The 19,713-nt window shown below is 39.6% G+C and overlaps 1 protein-coding gene across 10 annotated transcripts in view; it reads left to right on the top strand.

Annotated features, from left to right (window-relative positions):
- The first annotated feature begins 896 nt into the window (after positions 1-896).
- The window catches only part of MEF2A (myocyte enhancer factor 2A), a 175,912-nt gene continuing 157,095 nt past the window's right edge, over positions 897-19,713 (top strand). For 8 of the 10 annotated variants that reach the window (XM_032391290.1, XM_032391296.1, XM_032391298.1 and 5 more), the window contains exon 1: positions 897-1,113. The gene's annotated coding sequence lies outside the window, so the exon portion shown is untranslated. The remainder of the gene's footprint in view (positions 1,114-19,713) is intronic. The other 2 variants (XM_032391293.1, XM_032391295.1) reach the window with 1 other exon arrangement.

Genomic DNA, 19,713 nt, shown 5'->3' on the forward strand with positions numbered 1-19,713 from the left:
TGAAAGGGGTTGCCCACTCCAGGCCCCTGCAAAGTCCTACTCTCTCCCGGCCCGGGTCCGAGCCGCCGGGGCGCGCCAGGGACCGGAGTCCCATTGTGCTTGCTCAGTGAGGGTGACCGGGCTGCGGCCCAGACGCGAGCACAGGTGCGGCCCTGACCACAATGAGGGCGTGGGCGCGTGCGTGGCGAGCAGAGGTCTGCGGCTGGGGGGGGGAGGCCCGGTGTGGTCTGAGGGCGGAGGTGGGGGGAGAAGGAGGCTGGCCGCGGCCCCAGGAGCTCGGCAGGAGGTGTCTGGGCCGGCTCGAAGGACTCCGCCTGGCACCGGACTCGGGGCGTCTGTCGAACTCGCGCCCCGGAGCCCCAGCCCCGCCCCCGGGCCCCGCCCCCCCGTGCCCCCGGTTGGCTGGAGCCGGCGGCCACCCGCGGCGATTTGCCACGCGCCGCGTCACTAAAGCCGCTCCCGGTCCCGGCCCCAGCGGGCTGGTCAGGGAGGAGGCGGCAGGGGGAGGCTGGGGCTGCAGGGCGCGACGCCGCCGGGCCGCCCCGCCCTGGGAGGCGCCTAGGCCCTCATCAAGTGACCAGTATCCCTTCCAGGAGAACACGGTCCTTCAGAGGGAAGGGAGCTCCAGCCTCTAGCCCCGGCGCCAAACCGCCGTCATCTCCTTCCTGTGCCGGGTGATTCGTCTCACCCACCCGGAAAAACATAGTCCGCCCCTCGCGTCCTTGTGGAGTAGCGTTTGTTTCCACTGTGACTCTCTTTGCCCGCATCTTCGTCTTTCCCATCCCAAGTACTCTAGGACCCACCGAAAGGATAAGCCAGCTCTGAACAGAAACCTCAAAGCAAAAGAGAGAGAAGGAGCCGAGTGTAAGGGAGGGAAAGGCGAGGCTGGCGGAGGGACACCGAGGACCAAGGCCGTAGTGCGCACGCGCGGCGGCAGGAACGAGTTCCGGTCTGGCCGGGGCCTGTCTCCTAAAAATAGCCCCGGTGTGGGGATCCGTGCGCGGATGTCCCGGCGAGTCCCGGGCTGAAGGAGGCGGCTCCGGGCGGCGCGGAGCGCTGGTGGCTGGCCCGGGCTGCAGCGTGTGTGCGCTCGCCAGCTGCGCCGGAGACACGGTGAGGGCCGCGTCGGCGGGGCTCGGTCCGCGGGGTCGACGGTGCCAGAGGGGGCGGCGTCTCGGCGAGGGGGCCGGGTAGGGGCTGGGGGGCGCTGGGGCGGGGGGCGGCGCGGCCGAGGGGCGCCCGCGGGGCTCCGGGGACTGCAGGGCAGGGCGGCGTCCGGCTGGCAGGGGGCCGGGGTCCCAGGCGCGCGGCGACGGGGCGGGTGGGGTGCGGGGAGGCGGCGCGGGGTGGTCGCGCGGGGTTGGCGCTGAGGGGCGAGGCGCCCGCGGTGGTGGGGGCGGGGTGCCCCGAGGGCGGGCCCGGGGTCTGACCGGTGTCGCGGGCTGGCGGAGGGAGGCTCGCGGTGCGGGCTCCGCGCGAGGAGCCTCCCCGGGCGCGCACCGCGTTTGGGGCTGGGGGGCGGTGGTGGACGACGCCTCCTTGAAAGTTGAGGGAGTTCCCTGGGGGCCCGGAGCCTCTCCGGGGCGGAGCGCCCGAAGGCCCTTTCCTGCCTCCTGCTCTCCGCGCCCGGGTCTCCCTAAAGGATTGACCCCTCGTGCCGGGGGCGCTCTGCGCGGTGGTTGGACTTGAAGAAGTTCCCCCACTTCTGCTTTGGGAGAAGGTTGGTCGAAGCGGGCGGAACATTCAGGTCCGAAGTCTCGGCGCGTGTGTGGAGATGTCAGTGGCCGGGTCGGTATTTGGGGCGGGCCGGGAGGTGGCCCGGGCTGGGGGCACCTGCGGGGTGCGGACGCCCTCCGGTGCAGGGAGACGTCGCGGGGAAGGAGGGGCTGCAGAGGGAACAGCTAGCTGCCCTGACATCCCGATGGATCCCGGCTCTCAGGGAGGGTTTTATGTGGTACAAACTTTGCCATTTAGTTCGATATCCTCTATCTTTGAACCGCGAGGATTAAATTGGTAGGTGAGATAGTGCAAACAAGTTTCGAGGAGGTGAGCATCCCTGAATTAGAAAAACAATCCCCCCCCCCGAAAGTGTAACTATAAAAATGTTCTTCAGACCTGAAGTACGATTTCTGGGCTACGAAGCGAGCCCCCGGTCATGGTCCAGTAGGGAAACCGTGTGTAGATTAAAGAAGTGCAGCATAGTGTTGACCTGCATTTTAGTTTACAAGATTGGTATTGCAATTAGTGTGCTATTAGGCCTGCTGTGATGTGTTAACAATGGTATAAGTATTTTTAAACACATGTCTAAAATTTTTCAAGTTTTTTTTTTTTAACACAGCATGTTTCCCCTGTGTCTTGTATCATCTTTTACTATATGAAGAGAAGGTTCTCCAAAGCCGTAATGAGGTGTACATTACACAAGAGTACTCTCCCTTTAAGAATCCAGCTGTGTTGTTTTGGCAACTGCCAAGTACTCCAGTTGTCAGTTTTAAAATCTGTTACCTTGGCAGTACTTGAACAGTCTGTGGAAAAGGTAAACAAAATAGCTTTAAAAAAAAATTTTTTTTAAACACAAAAATGGCACTTACTTTAATATGAATTTATAAGGTGAGGATAAAATACCTATGTTGTGCTATTGTGGCTTTTGTATGTACATTTTTGTTTTGGGTTTTTTTTTTTTTTTTTCTGGTATATTTTTGGAGGGTTCAGTCTTTACTCTTATTTTTCCTATGAGTGGCAACTTTTGTTTTAGGAGAAAAGTTAAAAGTGTTTTCATTAAAGTGGATGCCAGTTTTAGTTAGACTTTATAACAAACATAAGGAACACATGTGTCCTCCAGAATAGTAAGATTACTTCTATATGATCATGCACTAATTGATTCTGGAATCACTTTTAATTCTCAGTGAGCATTGTAAAAAGTTGTGGTAATAGTGTTATAATAAAACATGTGAAGAGCTAAAGCTAGTGATTTACTTTGCAGACCCAGTCTTTAACAGTTCTGTTGGAAGAGTGCTTCCAATAGAAACTTACTTGTTAAAACAGCGATGGTGAAGTAATAATGACTTCTCTAAACATAATTATTTGCATATTTATTTCATTTAATTCACATTATTGTTATATATAAAACCATGGTTATTCATATCAGAACAGAGTTGATAAAATTATGTTTAACTCCTTAAATTACTTCCCAGCAAAAGTTTAAAATGTTGAGGGAATGAGATGTAGGGGGTGTTCAGTGGAAGGAAAGTAGCTCCCAGGGGCGCAGAAATAATAATTGTAATGTCACTGTGTTGAATTATGGTTTGAGAATAATTTCCTTCCAAGTTCTTAGAGTTTCTATGTTTCTTTAATCGGTATGTGTGTCAAAGATTGTTTTTTGTAAATGCAACCAGAAATAATCTTGAAATATATGAGTTGTTTCAAGTGGTGATGTTTTGTTTTTCAAAGCAATTGCATTATAGCTTTGTATTTTTCTTTTAGAATGTAATACAGGTTAATATTAATTTTATTAATATTCAAGCAATAGCAATGTCACTCATTAATTGGTTACCAAGAGAGAAATATCAGTATATTTTGAGGGTGGTTAAGTAATTATGGAAGTGTTTTTTATTAGAACATGATTTTGAAGTTTGAAATATTTCAAACTTAAATGTTTCAGTAGATTTGTGCTCAGATTTAGGAGGAGGAAACTGTAAGCCAGTTTGTTTTCTTAGGGAAGTAACATGCTTGTCAGTCAAGTTTTGGAAAGCTACCTTTTTTTTTTCTTTTTTTCCCCTTTGCTGCTTATAAGTCTGGCAGAGGAAATTTAGCTTAACATACAATGATGATGGTCTTGAATTTTCTGTGGTTATTTCCAGTTTCATATATTTTGCCTTTGAATCACACCATATTCCTTTTTTTTTTTTCTTTTATGGAGACATGCTCGTGGTACATATGAATGCTACAAAGTCTAGCTGAAGTTTTTTTTTTTATTAGTGATAGAGCAATGAAAATACTGCTTTGTGGGTTGAAAATGATCAGTATTGCTTTTTTCCAGATTAGAAAGAAAATCTGTGAACATTCTTCGTAAATTGAGAAGTGAGTGCCTTCTAATGTTTAAGTAATAAGAGAGGTGTAAATATGGAAAATCAAATCAATCTTCCAGTTAGATAATCTCCTGCAAAAGAACACTTTGACAGGTCCTGCTGTGTTTGTAAGACTTTGTCATCACATCTTGGTTCAGATCCCAGCTCTGCCACTTACGAAGTTATCAGACATCTATAAAATGGGAAGGAATTATACTACCTGCCCCATGGAATTGTTAGTGTTAAATGAAATAATGGGTGTGAGAGTTCCTAGCACAGGCTAATGTACAAAGATGCATAATGCCTGATCTCCCTTTATCCCTTCCTCTGTATATCCATTCCTCTAAACATTCCCTTATTTCCTGTGAAGACTATATATGTACTCTGCCAGTACCTGAATGTTTAGTGTCTGTGACCAAAAGGACTTCTTATAATGTATAAATACAGGAGAATGCTCATATATTTTTTTGGGTGTAAAAATCCCAGCGCTTTAAATTCATTGTCACAATATATATACATAAAATGTTTATTTAGCTCTCCTATATCAGGTTTTTGATCTGCAGTCATTGATTGTAACCTCCAACAGTCTCTCCAAATATTTAAAAAAGAAAAAATTAGAGTTAAATGTAAGTATTTTACCTACTCCTCAGTGAAATAGGTCTTTTAGGAATTATCTGTGGGAGTTGTCTTCAACATACAGTATTTAAAATTTGAAGTTAGAAAAATATTTTTATTGCCTATCTGGAATAGGTATATTTTAAAAATAGCTTTTCTTTAGTGGGTAATCTTTTTTTTTTTTTATTAAATTTTTTTATTGTTCTGTTAATCCCCATACATTACATCATTAGTTTTAGATATAGTGTTCCATGATTCATTGTTTGTGCATAACACCCAGTGCTCCATGCAGAACATGCCCTCCTCAATACCCATCACCAGGCTAACCCATCCTCCCACCCCCCTCCCCTCTAGAACCCTCAGTTTGTTTTTCAGAGTCCATCGTCTCTCATGGTTCTTCTCCCCCTCCGATTTCCCCCCCTTCATTCTTCCCCTCCTGCTACATTCTTCTTCTTCTTTTTTTCTTTCTTAACATATATTGCATTATTTGTTTCAGAGGTACAGATCGGAGATTCAACAGTCTTGCACAATTCACAGCGCTTACCAGAACACATACCCTCCCCAGTATCCATCACCCAGTCACCCCATCCCTCCCACCCCACCCCCCACTCCAGCAACCCTCAGTTTGTTTCCTGAGATTAGGAATTCCTCATATCAGTGAGGTCATATGATACATGTCTTTCTCTGTTTGACTTATTTCGCTCAGCATAATACCCTCCAGTTCCATCCACGTCGTTGCAAATGGCAAGATCTCATTCCTTTTGATGGCTGCATAATATTCCATTGTATATATATACCACATCTTCTTTATCCATTCATCTGTTGATGGACATCTTGGCTCTTTCCACAGTTTGGCTATTGTGGACATTGCTGCTATAAACATCGGGGTGCACGTACCCTTTCGGGTCCCTACTTTTGTATCTTTGGGGTAAATACCCAGGAGTGCAATTTTAGTGGGTAATCTTTAAGCTTTTATATGTCATTTTACTGCATATGGAACTAAATGATTTTGTCTGTGTATGCTTTATCTGTGTAATCTGTAATGGACCCTGTGTCCAATTTATTATAATAAAGAGTATAAACCCATTTATTAGTCTCATGCATAGCATATGTGTTGACACTTGTTTAATAAATACTATATTTTTATACAGATATTTGTTATTTACTGATTTGAATAATTGTATTTACTGAACTTAATTGATATTTACTAAACTTAATATTTAATATTGAATTGTCTTAGTAATCGATGAAATCACAAGCTTATGAGTTAAGAAAAAATTAGCTGGTTTGTGAGGTGCATAGAATACCAAATATTTGAACATTGGTGTATGACAGCAGGTAATTTACTTCATCAGTTTAATAACTGATGATGCTGAAAGCCAGAGGAATTGTTAACCTGGGTGAAAAACAGACAGTTGATCAGACTTCTAATAAATACCAACGAAGGCACATCTTTATGGTTGTCTTGCGTCAGTACTAATTTTATTTTCTTCCTTATACAAAAATATAAACTTTATGAATTTAAAAAAGAATTCAACCATCAATAATGTTGTATGTTTTGAGAAATGTTTTGGTAGTGGGTGGTAAATTTATGCTGCATAAGCTGGACCTTTTTACCAGGTTATTTTTGTTACAAGCAGCATGCTATACATGTTGACTTGGATTAGTTTGAGGTATGATTTGTGACTGTTGGAACAAAGGGAAACTCTTCATTTAACCTGGTAAAATAACTTGTAACTGTTGGCTTAGTAAAACAAGGTGCTCTTGCCTTGACTAATACCATGTTTGCTTATCTCACCTCTTATCCCCTAGCAATTCACCTTTTACATGGAGACTGGAATTATATTTCTAAAATTCACGTGTAAATGTCATTCTTTTAAGGAAATATTTGAAGACATAAAATCAGTAGAGAGGCAGTAATTTAAGGGATAAGAGATTAGCCTCTAAAATCAAGATTGCCTAAAAAAATAAATAAATAAAATAAAATCAAGATTGCCTAAGCTAGAATACCCACTCTGGCACTTTGTGTTCTTTGGCAATTTCTCAATCTTCTTGAGTTTGGTGTATAAAATAGTGATTATGATATTATCTTTTTCATAGAGTTGTTGAGAGGATTAAATGAGATATATGTTACAAAGCCATTAGGACAGTGCTTGGTACCTAAAATACAGTAATTTTTTCCCCCTACTATTACTATCACTGTTGCTTCTGCTATTGTCATTATTAGTCATGGTTCACTTTGTATGATTCTATCTGATCTCTTCAGGCTCATTGTCAGCCATTACCCTTCAGTTTCTATGACCCAGTTAAGGCCAGCTGTTTGCTCTTCCCTGAAAATGCCATGTATTTTCAGGCTGATGACTCCCACTTTTATTTTTTTAGCCCAGAATTTTCCTGAGCTTGATATCCACTTGGAAATCTAGTTGGAATCTCAAACATAATATTAGCCATATGACTGAAGTATAGCTATTTATTCCTCTCCCACAACCTTCTTCCTCTCTCCTACCCCCAAACTCTGCTGTCCTCACTGGCCCTTCCCCATCTCAATGAATGGCAGTACTCATGCCAAAACCTTAAAGATACCACTCTGGATTCTTTTTCTTTTCTCTCAGATCCAATCCATCCGAACATTCTCTTGTCCTTCAGAATTTATCTTCAGCCAGCCTGCCACTCTTAGTCTTCAGTGCCACCTCTTTAATTCAAGGCATTATCTCTCATATGAATTGCTGCAGGAGCTTCCTAACTGGGCTTGTTCTTTTCTTGCTCCTCAGAAGCTCACAGAGCAGCCCTAGGGATCATTTTAAGATCCTAAATCATGTTATTTCTCTGCCTAAAATCTTCCAGTGACTTCCCATTCCTCTTGAAATAAAGTCTGTACTACTTTCCATGGCCTGAATGGCCCTGAATAATCTTTCTACTTCTCATTGTTCTTCTCATTTATTGTATGCCAGCCACACAGTCCTCTTATTGTTCTTTAAACTTTCTGCGTCCTTTCCTATTTTAGGGTCTTTTGCACTTTTTGCACTGCCTGGTTGAGATGCTCTTCGTAAGGCTGGTTGACCTAATCTTTTGGAACTTGACCCAAATCTCACTTTGTCACTCAGGCCATACTTTTAGTGTTAGACCTCGTTAGTTACTCTCTTGTGCATCTTATCTCCTTTAAGACACTATAATTTGTACACATGTTATTTGTTTAGTTATAGCTTATTTATTGTCTTTTCCCATTACCTGAATGTAAACTCCATGAAGGCAGAGGCCTTGTCTATCTTGTTGATAACTGTCTCCCCAGGTATTGACCCTGACAGTCGGAAGACAGAAATATTTGAATTAGTGCTTCTGTATCTTTGTTCATGTTTTTGCCAGAGATTGGAATGCTCCTACCTTTAAGTTGTAGCTCAGGTGTCATGTATGATACCAATTTTAGTCTCTAGACAAAATGCTCTTGATACAGACCCTATTTGAAGAGTAATTCCCTTTTTAGAATATTTAAAGGATTGTAGTTGGTGTCATTTTCTTCAGCTACTCAGAGTTCCTGTGTCAAAGACTATTGTGTTCTTCTTTTTTTTTTTTAAGATTTTATTTATTTATTTGACAGAGACACAGCGAGAGAAGGAACACAAGCAGGGGGAGTGGGAGAGGGACAAACAGGCTTCCCGCAGAGCAGGGATCCCGATGCGGGGCTCGATCCCAGGACGCTGGGATCATGACCTGAGCCGAAGGCAGACGCTTAACGACTGAGCCACCCAGGCGTCCAGATTATTGTGTTCTTTGTGGATGCTTAGTACCTACCAATCTATTATGGTGCATAGTGAATGCTCAGTAAATGTTGAATGGAAGATGTCCTAATCAACTAAAATACCCAAACCAAATCAGACTTTAAAAATTATAAAGGTACTTTTCAGACTATAAAATACTGTCTCAGGCATTTTCTATGCATATTAACATGTCATCAGCATTCTGGGTCAGGGCAGGAATGTCAGAGCTGTTTAGCCCAAGTGGCATTTCCTGAGATTCCATTTTGCCTTCTTTCTGGGGAGTGAGTGGCCGTCTTGTCTGAGGGCTATATTTCCAGTTTGAAATGCATAGCCTAGTAAAAATAGTGTTAGAAATTATAATTAGTTACTGGTTGTTCCTTATTAACCAACATTCCCTCTCTTCAGCTTATCCACTGATTTCATGTTATTTCAGAAAGGCTAGGAGGGTGTGCAGTTTAACACAGTATATGTGAAATACAGTATTAATTCAATTGTATTGCTAATGAAGATTTTTCAAAGAGCTTTTGTGGCAAACATTAGGAACTTAACCACTATTTGTAATAGTGAAAAATCATTCAACATTCTGCACAGCTGACTTGCAAATGGGCTTTTTAAAGATTTGGGGACTACTTCAGCAAAATGCTTATCTTAATGCTGAAAATCTTTTTCGTAATGGTGTTAAACTTAATTTGACATGGATTATGAAGGGAAAAGGAGAAAAGAATCTGGGAGTTAAGATTTTGTTTTTCACAAATGACTCTGTTCCCCAAAGTAACATTTCAGCATTGACAGGTTTTTTTGTTTTGTTTTGTTTTTGGAAAAAACTTACAGAAAAGTTATAGGAAAATACAGTGAACTCTCATATACTGGTCACCTAGATACGCTAATTGTTAATGTTTAGCACAATTGCTTTATCTTTTTTTGTATTTGCAGAGTGGCCCCAAAGTCTGAAAATAGATATTACTATTTTGTTTTATTTATAGTTTGAAGCTCCTTGATTGCATCTTCTGGAGTATGCCAAAGATGCAAGTTTATTCAGTTAAAATCAGAGGCAAATTGTTTGAGGCAAAACATTCCAGATGTGTACAAGGAATAGATGGAAATGCTGCATTAATGCACTGTGTACTTTGCTAACAATGAAACCACATATTAAGCATATTATATAATGTTATTGAACTTAATAACATTTATTGTAATAGCAGAATTCACTGTATTGGTCTCTTTTTCCTTCTTCCTTTTCTCCCCCTCTTTTCCCTTTTCTTCCTCTTCCTATTATGATTACTTTTATTATTGAACCATTTGAGAGTATATTGCACACATCACGATCCTTAACTCTTCAATGCTTCAGTTGGTATCGCCTAAGAACAAAGACATGTTCTTACATAACCACGGTATGATGGATTCAAGAAACTTAATATTGATACTGTGATTTAGTATATAGTTTATGTTGAAATTTCTTCAGTTGTGCCAATAATATCCTTTAGTAGCATTTTTTCTAATACAATATTATTTGTTACATTTTAGTTTTCCTATCTTCTGTCTCCTTTATCTGAAACAGTCCTTCAACTTTTTTTCTTTTTCCTGACATTAATAGTACAGGCCCTTTGTTTTGTAGGATGTCCATCAGTTTTGGTTTGTCATATTGCTTCATTGTTGTTAGATTCAGGTTATGCATTTCTGGCAGGACAACAAAATACGTGATGATATACCCCTCAGTGCATCACATCAGTTGGCAATATGATGTCAGTTTGACCCTTTGTTGGTGATGTTTACTTGGATCACTTAGTTAAGGTTTGCCTGCCAGTTTTCTCCATATAAAAGTTATCATTGTCCTCATTGTTATTACTGAATAATCTGTGGGGAGGCACTTTCAGACTGTGTAAATACTCTGTCCTCCCAAAAATGTTCACATAATCGTTTTAGCATTCATTGCCGATTCTTGCCTGAGTCCATTATTACACAGTGGTTCCAAAATGGTGTTTGTCTAGCTATTCTTTTGCATTTAATATTTGGTAATACATTGTAAAGAAGAGCTTTTACTTCTCATTTGCTTACTTAATATCAATATAAATTCATAGATTCTTTTTTATTAAGCAGGATTATACTTGATTACTATCAGTATTCATTTTGACGTTCCAAGTTAACTCCGATTTGGTCAGTGAGAAATCCTTCAACTTATTGATGGTTTTGACATGTTTCTATCATGTTTGGAGCACTTCCTTACTTTTGGGACAAGATATTCCAGGTTCATCATCTGCTTTTCCTGCTGCTGTCCTAGAATCAGCCATTTCTACAAGGAGTCCTGGTTTCTCTTATTGGGTAAGACTATTTAGAAACCAAGAACTGGGCAGTTGGTATGCTCCTTGATAGCGCACTCGCATTGTTTTAGAGCCCTGTCAGCTGACCAACCTGAGAAATTTTGAGTTTATGCTGATTTCTCAGGCAATAGATTTCTCTTTACATTCCTGAAACTCCTTTTCCTTTGAAAGTGTTAATAATTTAAGTGATTCCTTTTACCTAATTTTTCTATTTAATTCTATAATGCTTGGTTCTTCTTTTCATAAACATATTATATGCTTCTTGGGAGTTAGGAATCCTGTTTCATATCTCTTTGTATATTCAGTGAATGTGTTCCACAGTGCCTTGGACACAGTTGATACCCATGTGTTGCTTATAATATATAATTATAATAATGACTCAGTATTATCTTTATTACTCTTACACTATAATTAAATATTCTTATGTTTGTTATAACATTCTAGGTAATTTTGTGGAAACTTTTAAGTGAATTGGTGATTCATTTGTTCTATTTTTAATAACATTGCTATCCTAGAAGAAATGAAAAACTTTAAAGTTTTTTAATTTTAAAATTTTAAAAACTTAATTCCTTGAGATTAAAGTATGTAATTAAAGAACATCAAAATACCTAATGTTGGCATTGCTATTTAATAGTGTTTTGTTCTTCAGCAGGTAATAACCTTTCTGGGCATCTCTTTAATTATAAAATGAGATGATATCTAGATCCTTTTAAACTCTGTGTTACATGCCTTATACCTAATTAACATTGAATTGTTCATGAACATAAAATTAAGTGCCACAAAGTATAGTGGAAAGAATATTGTGCACCTGGGCCAAGAGTTATCTTTGTAAGTATTGTGTTACTTTGGCAATTTATTTCACAGTTTGGTCTTTAGTACCTTATTAATTCAGTCCATTGGCCTCGGTAGTGAGGAATACAGTGAACAGGCTTGGCTTTCGTAGTCAAATGGGAGTATGGACATATATGTGTTTATCATCCACTTTGCTACATGCTTGATGTGTACCATGCAGAGTGCTATAGGAGCATTTAGAAGGGGTGATTAACCCAGTTTCAGGGAGGCCAGGAAAATTTATCCCAGAGAAGTGATACCTTTTGTTTAGGTTAAAGCCTCAAGAGGACTTAGCCTTGTGAAGAGGGTGGGTAGTTTACCAGACCTGTGTTAAGGACAGGAGATATACTTAGAGAGTTTGTATTGCTTGGAGAAACAGTACAGTATGGATGGATCAGGCAGTGTAAGAGAGGGCAGGTACCATAGGAGTAGTGAAAGATGAGGCTGAAGACATAAATCAGAGCCAGATTATGAAGAGCCCTTATAAGCTGTCTTAAGGAATTTGAACTTTATTCTAGGGAAAATCGAAGTATCTAACCTGGGAGGAAATTAATTAAAAAGATAATACTGATTGCACTGTGGAGAATTCTTTGGAGAGAGTTAAAAATGGTAGGCAGGAAGAATAATTAGGAGGGTGTTACAACAAATTAGTTAAAAGAGGTATGATGGCTTGGACTACAGTGTAGGATGAGGATGGAAGAAATAGGTGGATTTGAGAGATATATAGGAGGTAGAATGAAAGGATTCAGGATGGAGGGCATATAGAAGGTGAAAGAGAAAGTTAAGAGTGATGACTAGGTTTATGGCTTGGACAACTGAGGGAGTGAATGGGTAGTTTACTGAAATAGGAAGCACAGGAGGAAGAGCAGGCTTGAGGGGATGAGTGTACTGGATGAGAGAGTGCCTGGAAGGATAAAGAGGTGTAGCCAGAAGTGGGAGACTTCCTGGTGATGACAAGGCCTTGGGATTTGGCCGTGGAAATGAAGGTATGAAGTGATCACGAAACAGGGAGGATTTGTATATATATCTATAAAAAAAGCCAAAGGAAATGTCTGTCCTAAGGCAGAGGACCCTATTTTAAGATGATCTTAAAGTTTTCATTGTTTGGTTTGGAAAACAGAAATGAAAAATTTCAAATACGGTCTTCTTAGTAAGACTGTCTTATTAAACAAAACAAACCCCCACAACAATGAAAACTTTTTTTTTTTTTTGAAAACAAAGCAGAAGATTGTTGCCCCAGATAGCTAAAAATGTCCGTGCTTCTCAGTAGTGGCTAAAAATTACGAAACATAACTGGCATACAAAAATTAGAGTGAATAATGTAATGAATACTAGCAGGATGAATATAATGGATCTTTCTCAATCCTGTTGCCCTTTTGGGGCCACTGGGTGGCTCAGTCGTTAAGCGTCTGCCTTCAGTTCAGGTCATGATCCCAGGGTCCTGGGACCAAGCCCCACGTCCCACTCCTGGCTCAGCAGGGAGCCTGCTTCTCCCTCTGCCTCTCCCCCTGCTCGTGCTCTCTCTCTCTCTATCTCTGTATCTCTGTATCTCGAATGAATAAATAAAATCTTTAAAAAAAAATCCTGTTGCCCTTTTTTCTGCAGAGGTAATCATTGTCTTAAATAAGGATTTACCTTTCCCATTCATTTTTTTTTTTTAAGGCCATGTATCCATATATATTGCTAAACAACATATAGTGTTTTTCATGTTTTAAAGCTTTATAAAACGGTATCAAATTTACATATCCTTCTGCAGTTTACGTCTCAAGAAATAATCACATTGCAGCATTTATCTGTTCTTTCAGTATAATGAGTTGGTTATTAATGTTGGAACAAAATGATGCGATGTCATTGATGAATTTTGAATTGCCATGGGAATTACCATAACTTAGTAAATTTTTGTAAAAAGTAGACTAATCATTTTGTGGGTATTCCTTTTTTTAATACTTCACTAAAAAAAATGGGGTTGCGGAATAGTGTTAGACAAAAGTTGCAAAAATAGTATAGATTGTTCCCCAATGTTGGACCACTGTGGTATAATAAAACCAGGAAATTAATATTAACATACTGTAAACTGAATATCTTATTTGCGCTTCATTAGTTTTTTTCCTAATGACCTTTTTTTTGGTTCTAGGATCCAGCCCCGGATCCCACATTGCATTTATTATTGTATAGTGTCCTCACATCTGTGATATTCATTCATTCTTTTCTTGTTCTTTTGACCTGGATGCTTTTGAGGAGTACTGGTCATTATTTTGTAGAATATCTTCCAGTTTGGATTTCTCTGATGCTTTTTTACGATTAATTTGGAATTTTACATTTTTGGCAGTAACACCACTGAAGTAATGGTAGCATATCAAGAGATACATTTTATATCAGGGGTACATGATGTCAGTATCTTATTACTGGTGATGTTAATCTTGAGTATTTAATTAAGGCCGTCTCTGCTGGTTTCTCCATTGTAAAGTCATAGTTTTTCTCTTTGAAAATGATAAATATTTTGGAGGTACTTTGAGAGTTTGTTAATTACCTGTTTCTTCTCAAACTTTCACTTGTTTTTAGCATTCATGAGTGGAACTTAACCTGCAGCAATTCCAGATTTCCCCCAGTATATGATAGTAGAGTGTTGCTGTAAAACCTTCCAAAAGCTGAACTGGTGTACAGAAGCCATCACCATTAATTTATATGGAAAATTTTTGAGGTTTTTGACTAAAAAAATAACGTCTTTAGGCTTTTCTGATACCTTAGGACACATCACGTTAATGGATGCACACACTAAATTGAGATAAAGCACAGATGCTCATGAACAAAATTCAAAGCTGTGGCAGTTTGAGATTACACTGAGGTGCTGAGTGTAGTTCTCAGGGAAGGAGCTTGGTGGTGCTGCTCAGGGTGTGTGCTGCCTCTGTAATGGCTCATTGCAAAATAAAAGCTGAATGCTATTTGTGCCCCTTCCCTTCCCGCGCCCTCTTTTTGCCTTTTTTTCTTAAAAGCAAAAATCCTTTCCATATTTCTTTCAGTTAGAAAACAGGTACTATTGTGGGTCTTTCATAAGAGTGAAGTTGCTTAATGTGAACTTTCAAAAAGTGGGGGATACCTGTATTACTGTAGTTTTTTTTTTTTTTTTTTTATTTGCGAGAGAGAGAATGAGAGACAGAGAGCATGAGAGGGAGGAGGGTCAGAGGGAGAAGCAGACTCCCTGCTGAGCAGGGAGCCTGATGTGGGACTCGATCCCCGGACTCCAGGATCATGACCTGAGCCGAAGGCAGTCGCTTAACCAACTGAGCCACCCAGGCGCCCTACTGTAATAGTTACCTAATAGCAGTTTTGTAGTTTTTTTGTTCCTTTCTCATTTACCAATTGAAATTCCTCTGTTTTGAAGAGATGTCATTTCTCTCTCATTTATTTATTCAGTTATTTATGTCAGTATAGATTCAAAGGTATTTTGTAGGTTATAATTTGATGCTATCGTTATTTATTTTATTGCTCAGATTATCCAGCTTTAACCATTGAAAGACCCTCCTGTTTGACTCTTGTGTCCTTTTGACGTATCTTCGTCCTTTTTTCAAAACTTCCCTACTTTCTGGTACTACAGGAAACTCTAGGCTCATTTATATTTTACCTGTCCCAGCTCTGGAATTATCCTCTTTTCCAAAGAGCCCTGACTTCAGCTTTTATTGGAAGATGACATTTAGAATCTGAGATCTGGGTGCTAGGTGTGCTCATTGCTATTGGGGTGTTATTGTCTGCCTTTTTCAGGAGAGCTAAGAAATATATGCCTGAATAGTAATCCACACATACACTTCTGCAGTCAGTTCTGCTATGACACAGTACACATCTTCCTAAAAATCTAATGCTATGCAAAGTCCTGCAATAAAAAGCACGGGGTTCATGGGAGTTAGGGGAATAATATTCAAAAGCTTTGTCAGTGACACATTAAAAAGAGGGACCTAATATATTTAAAGTAACAGCATAGTTTTAGACATGTTGAATGTTTAATACATAGTAAATATGGCACTTTACTATGAAAAATAAGAAGTTTCCTTATGTGAGTGTTGGAGGGGTTGTGGCTTGTGAGTGATTATGAAGTGGTGGATAGACAGTTATCTGAAATCAGATGAAAAAATAACACCAAATGTGGATGGATGTGGCTCATAACTCTTGTGGTAGGCTATGGTAGCTTATTTTCATTTGAGTCAATTCTCTCTTGGATGCCTTGTAATTTATTCTGCATTTCAGTAATGATTTTTTATTTTTTCCATTTCTTTTTTGGATTCATTCACCTTTTACAATTTCTCTTTGTATTTTGTCCATTTTTGTTTTTAGGTTTTGAATTTCTGATTCAAAGTGGTTTGCATATCCTTAAATGCTTGTCTGAATATCTTTAATTCTATTTGGAGTATTGACTTACTTTTTTTTCTGCTTTGTTGTTGAGGTTGTTGGAGGTTGTTTTTGGCAGGGGTTTTTCCTCAGTTGATAGTGTCAAATTCAGGTTCCTGATTTTCTGGATTTCACTCTTCTTTTGTTCATCTGTATGGTATTGGGGTGTCTTATGGTATTCCTGGTTTACTGGTGCTGCTTCTGTCAGTATAGAACAGTCCTGGTGTGTGGTTTTGGTTTTAGTGGCTGGAGAAGGGTTGTGAGACTTCCAAGTTGATAATTCTTTTTGGTCTTGCAAGACCCTAAATTTTACCCGTTTTCTTTTTCCCTTTACTATTCAGTTGCGAAAGGGCACTCTTCCCTTCCTTTTGCCCGTTTTCTCCCCCAGAAGCTGTGTGTTTCAAAGTTGTGCCCCTTTATGTGGCAGCTAGTGCCTTAAATGGCACCTGTTCCTTTAAATCACCAGAACTTTGAACTTTCTTACCTAGCGTCAGTGTTCTGATCTGCTCTGACACTTTTCCAGTATATTCAGGTTTTGGGTGGGTTTCATAGTTTTCATTGTCCTTGCAAATGACCCTGGCGCTCCTTTGCTAGCCTCCTTGCCTCCAAGCCTGTGTTCAAGTAGGGATGGAGTGACAGCCTGAGAGATCAAGTGCTAGGATTTGGTGATTTTTCTGTTTTCACTCACAGTTGTTTTGCAGTATCAGCATTCTTTGTCTTCAAGGCTATGCTGAAAGCATGGTTTTGTGTAGAATTTCCTTTTCCTTTCTTGTTTTTTCGTATGGTTTGGGGGAATATTTTTAGAGTTACTTAGATAAACCATCACCGTTGTCCTCACTGAAGTCTCTACTTTTGGGGGAAGGGAGCAGGAATCTAGAATTATGCTGTCAGTGCTATAAAGCCTTGAGTTAGGAAGAGACATAGGCAGTCAGCTTTCATGGGTGAGCTTGGAGACTCCAGAAAATACCTTGTAGGAGAAATTAATTTAATTTAAATACTCTTACTTCATTCTTTTAGCATGCAAATGCAGTTTCTGAGTTATTGCAAGAAGTCTTAAGTGCTTTTTTTGTAAAGCAAAGTTATTAATTCAAAGTTTTTTTTCTAGAATGTATATTGGAAATGCCTCGGTTTTATTATAACATGAATGAGTTATAGAACTATATTTAGCCAAGGGCTTCTTGGTACTTGTTTATTCCAATGGCAATGTAGTATCTGAACTTTTTGGAAAAGGTAACTTTTAAACTTGGGAATTGATCTGATAGATGTTAATTTCTTTGAAAATTGAACTACATATACCTCTTTTCATTCTTTTTCTACTCTCTTTTGGTTTTCTCCGTTTTACGATCTTGACAATTCTCTTTTGATTACAATAAATAGTAGGTGTGGCGTTATTCCTTGGCTACACGTTCATTATTATGTTTAATAAGATGGCACTAAATCTGTTTCCTGTAGCTAACGTTAATCGGTTCTGTCTTTTATGCTTTTTATCTGTCTTGTTAACATGAGAAATTTATTTAACATGAAGTTGGAATTATGTGTGGAAGTTCTTTATGCTTGGTTCTAGAATTTAGTTGTTTAAAATATTTAGTGCCTTAAACATTTCTTTCCCTAGAATTAACAAGTTTTTTGTCAGTGTTTCAGGTTGACTTGTTTAAACTAGTCACTGTACATTTTTTAAAATAAAAATACCAACCAGGTTTGAAAGGTACATTGACTTTAAACATCAGAAATCTTTCATAATATAAATTAAAATTTTTTGCTATCAATGATATATCTTTGGAATTCTCTACCTCTTTCTAATGGTGTTTAAAAGTTAATCAGTACCTGTGCCTAGCTGTCTTCGGATCCTCATTTGTAAGCTTTCATTTCTGTTTTCATAGCTTCCAGTAGTCTTAAATAATAACTTAACAGGCTGTTTTTATACACTTTCTTTTTATTGCCCTCCCATTTTTCTTTTGACTGGTAAATATGGTAGCCCCAAAGCAGTGTCCATGGCTCTGCTCCCTCACTCCCTCTTTTGAGCTCTCCCTTATCTATTCTCAGTGCTTTAACTATTGTTTATATATTATTGGTTCTGAAATAAAAACACCTATGAGATACAGCTCTTTGCTTCTAGGAGGTAATGGCTTAGGGAGGGTAAAATTCTTGTTAATTGCTGTGTTATACTAATTACCAAGTGATGTGTAAATCTTAGACATAATGAATGGATTAGGGGAGCTCGGGGAAGGAGAATTCAGAAGTGATAAGGGAGCTGCTTCATGAAGGAATTGGTATTTGAGTTGAATGTCAAGTTTTATTGTCAGAGATGCAGAAGATATTTCATATAGAGAATACAGTTGGAGCATAGGAACTAAGACAGGAATGTGAGAGGTATGTAACCCACACAGTTTGGCTAGATTGGGGGGCTTTTCAGAGTGAAGTGGGAAAGAGAGCTTGAGGCCAGATTGTAGAGCACCTTGAATGTTGAGCAGTTTGGATTTTGTTCCTCAGGTAAGGAAGCGCTGTTGAAAGTTTTTAAGCTTGGAAGTGACCAGTGCCTGCCTTAATATGCCCATACAGGATAATGAAGATGGTGTGTATGTCCTTTCTTATTAAGAAAACTTAGTTCCTTAAAGGATACTCCTTAGAACCACTTTTTAAAAAGCACAGTGCTAGGCTCATTCTTTAATTTGATTATTTGAAGGGAATTGTAGGGGAGTACATACCTTGTAAGTGGAAGGCATGAATAGATAGGTTATCCTTTTTTCATTCTCTGTATCCCACTTCTTAGTCTCCCTTCCCAGGCCAGACCAAATGCTTTGCTCTCCATAAAAAATGGATTCTTTCCAATTAGAAGTTTTTTCTTTTGAAATCCAGTAATACTTTGTGTCTGTCTTGTCGTAGTTACTATGTTTGACCTTATACTGAAGGCAGTAGACCCATGCACACTGCATCGAAGGCATTTATGCTTGTGTGTTAGCTCTTCTTGGTAAATATAAATGAATCTTTAAATTGCTGTCTCTCAATGACTGTAAAGTGCAAAAATCTAGGATCTGGACTGAGCTAATAAGGTTTTGAAAATGACTTTAAGACATCTCTACCCCTGCTGATCTAGCTCAATATTTCTTAACCTTTTTTCGCTGTGAGATAAAATTTTGACGTATGTGCAATCATGGATCTACTTAGCAAAGAAGTAAAATATTATAGTAATTTATAATTGCCACAACTGTCCTAGGATATGTTGTAGATATAACAGATATTAGATAATGTGTAGTTCTTAGGGCAGTAGTTGTAACTCTTCCCAGTTCTCTTTCACTTAGGAAAGGTATTAGATTCAGGCACTTTGTAAATTTTTTTTTTTTATTATTATGTTATGTTAATCACCATATATTACATCATTAGTTTTTGATGTAGTGTTCCATGATTCTTTTTTGCATATGACACCCAGTGCTCCATGCAGTACGTGCCCCCTTTAATACCCATCACCAGGCTAACCCATCCCCGCACCCCCTCCCCTCTAGAACCCTCAGTTTGTTTCTCAGAGTCCATAGTCTCTCACGGTTTGTCTCCCCCTCCGATTTCCCCCCCTTCATTCTTCCCTTAGATTCGGGCACTTTAGAAATATCAGATAACTTGCAAGGGAAATCATAAGTTACGGTATCCATCTTTTGAGATAACTTTAAGACCTTTTGGATTTCTTTCTTTTCCTTCCTTCCTTCCTTCTTTCCTTCCTTCCTTCCTTCCTTCCTTCCTTCCTTCCTTCCTTCCTTC

This window comes from Phoca vitulina, unplaced genomic scaffold, assembly GCF_004348235.1.
Source record: "Phoca vitulina isolate PV1807 unplaced genomic scaffold, GSC_HSeal_1.0 scaffold61, whole genome shotgun sequence".
Taxonomy (NCBI): domain Eukaryota; kingdom Metazoa; phylum Chordata; class Mammalia; order Carnivora; family Phocidae; genus Phoca; species Phoca vitulina.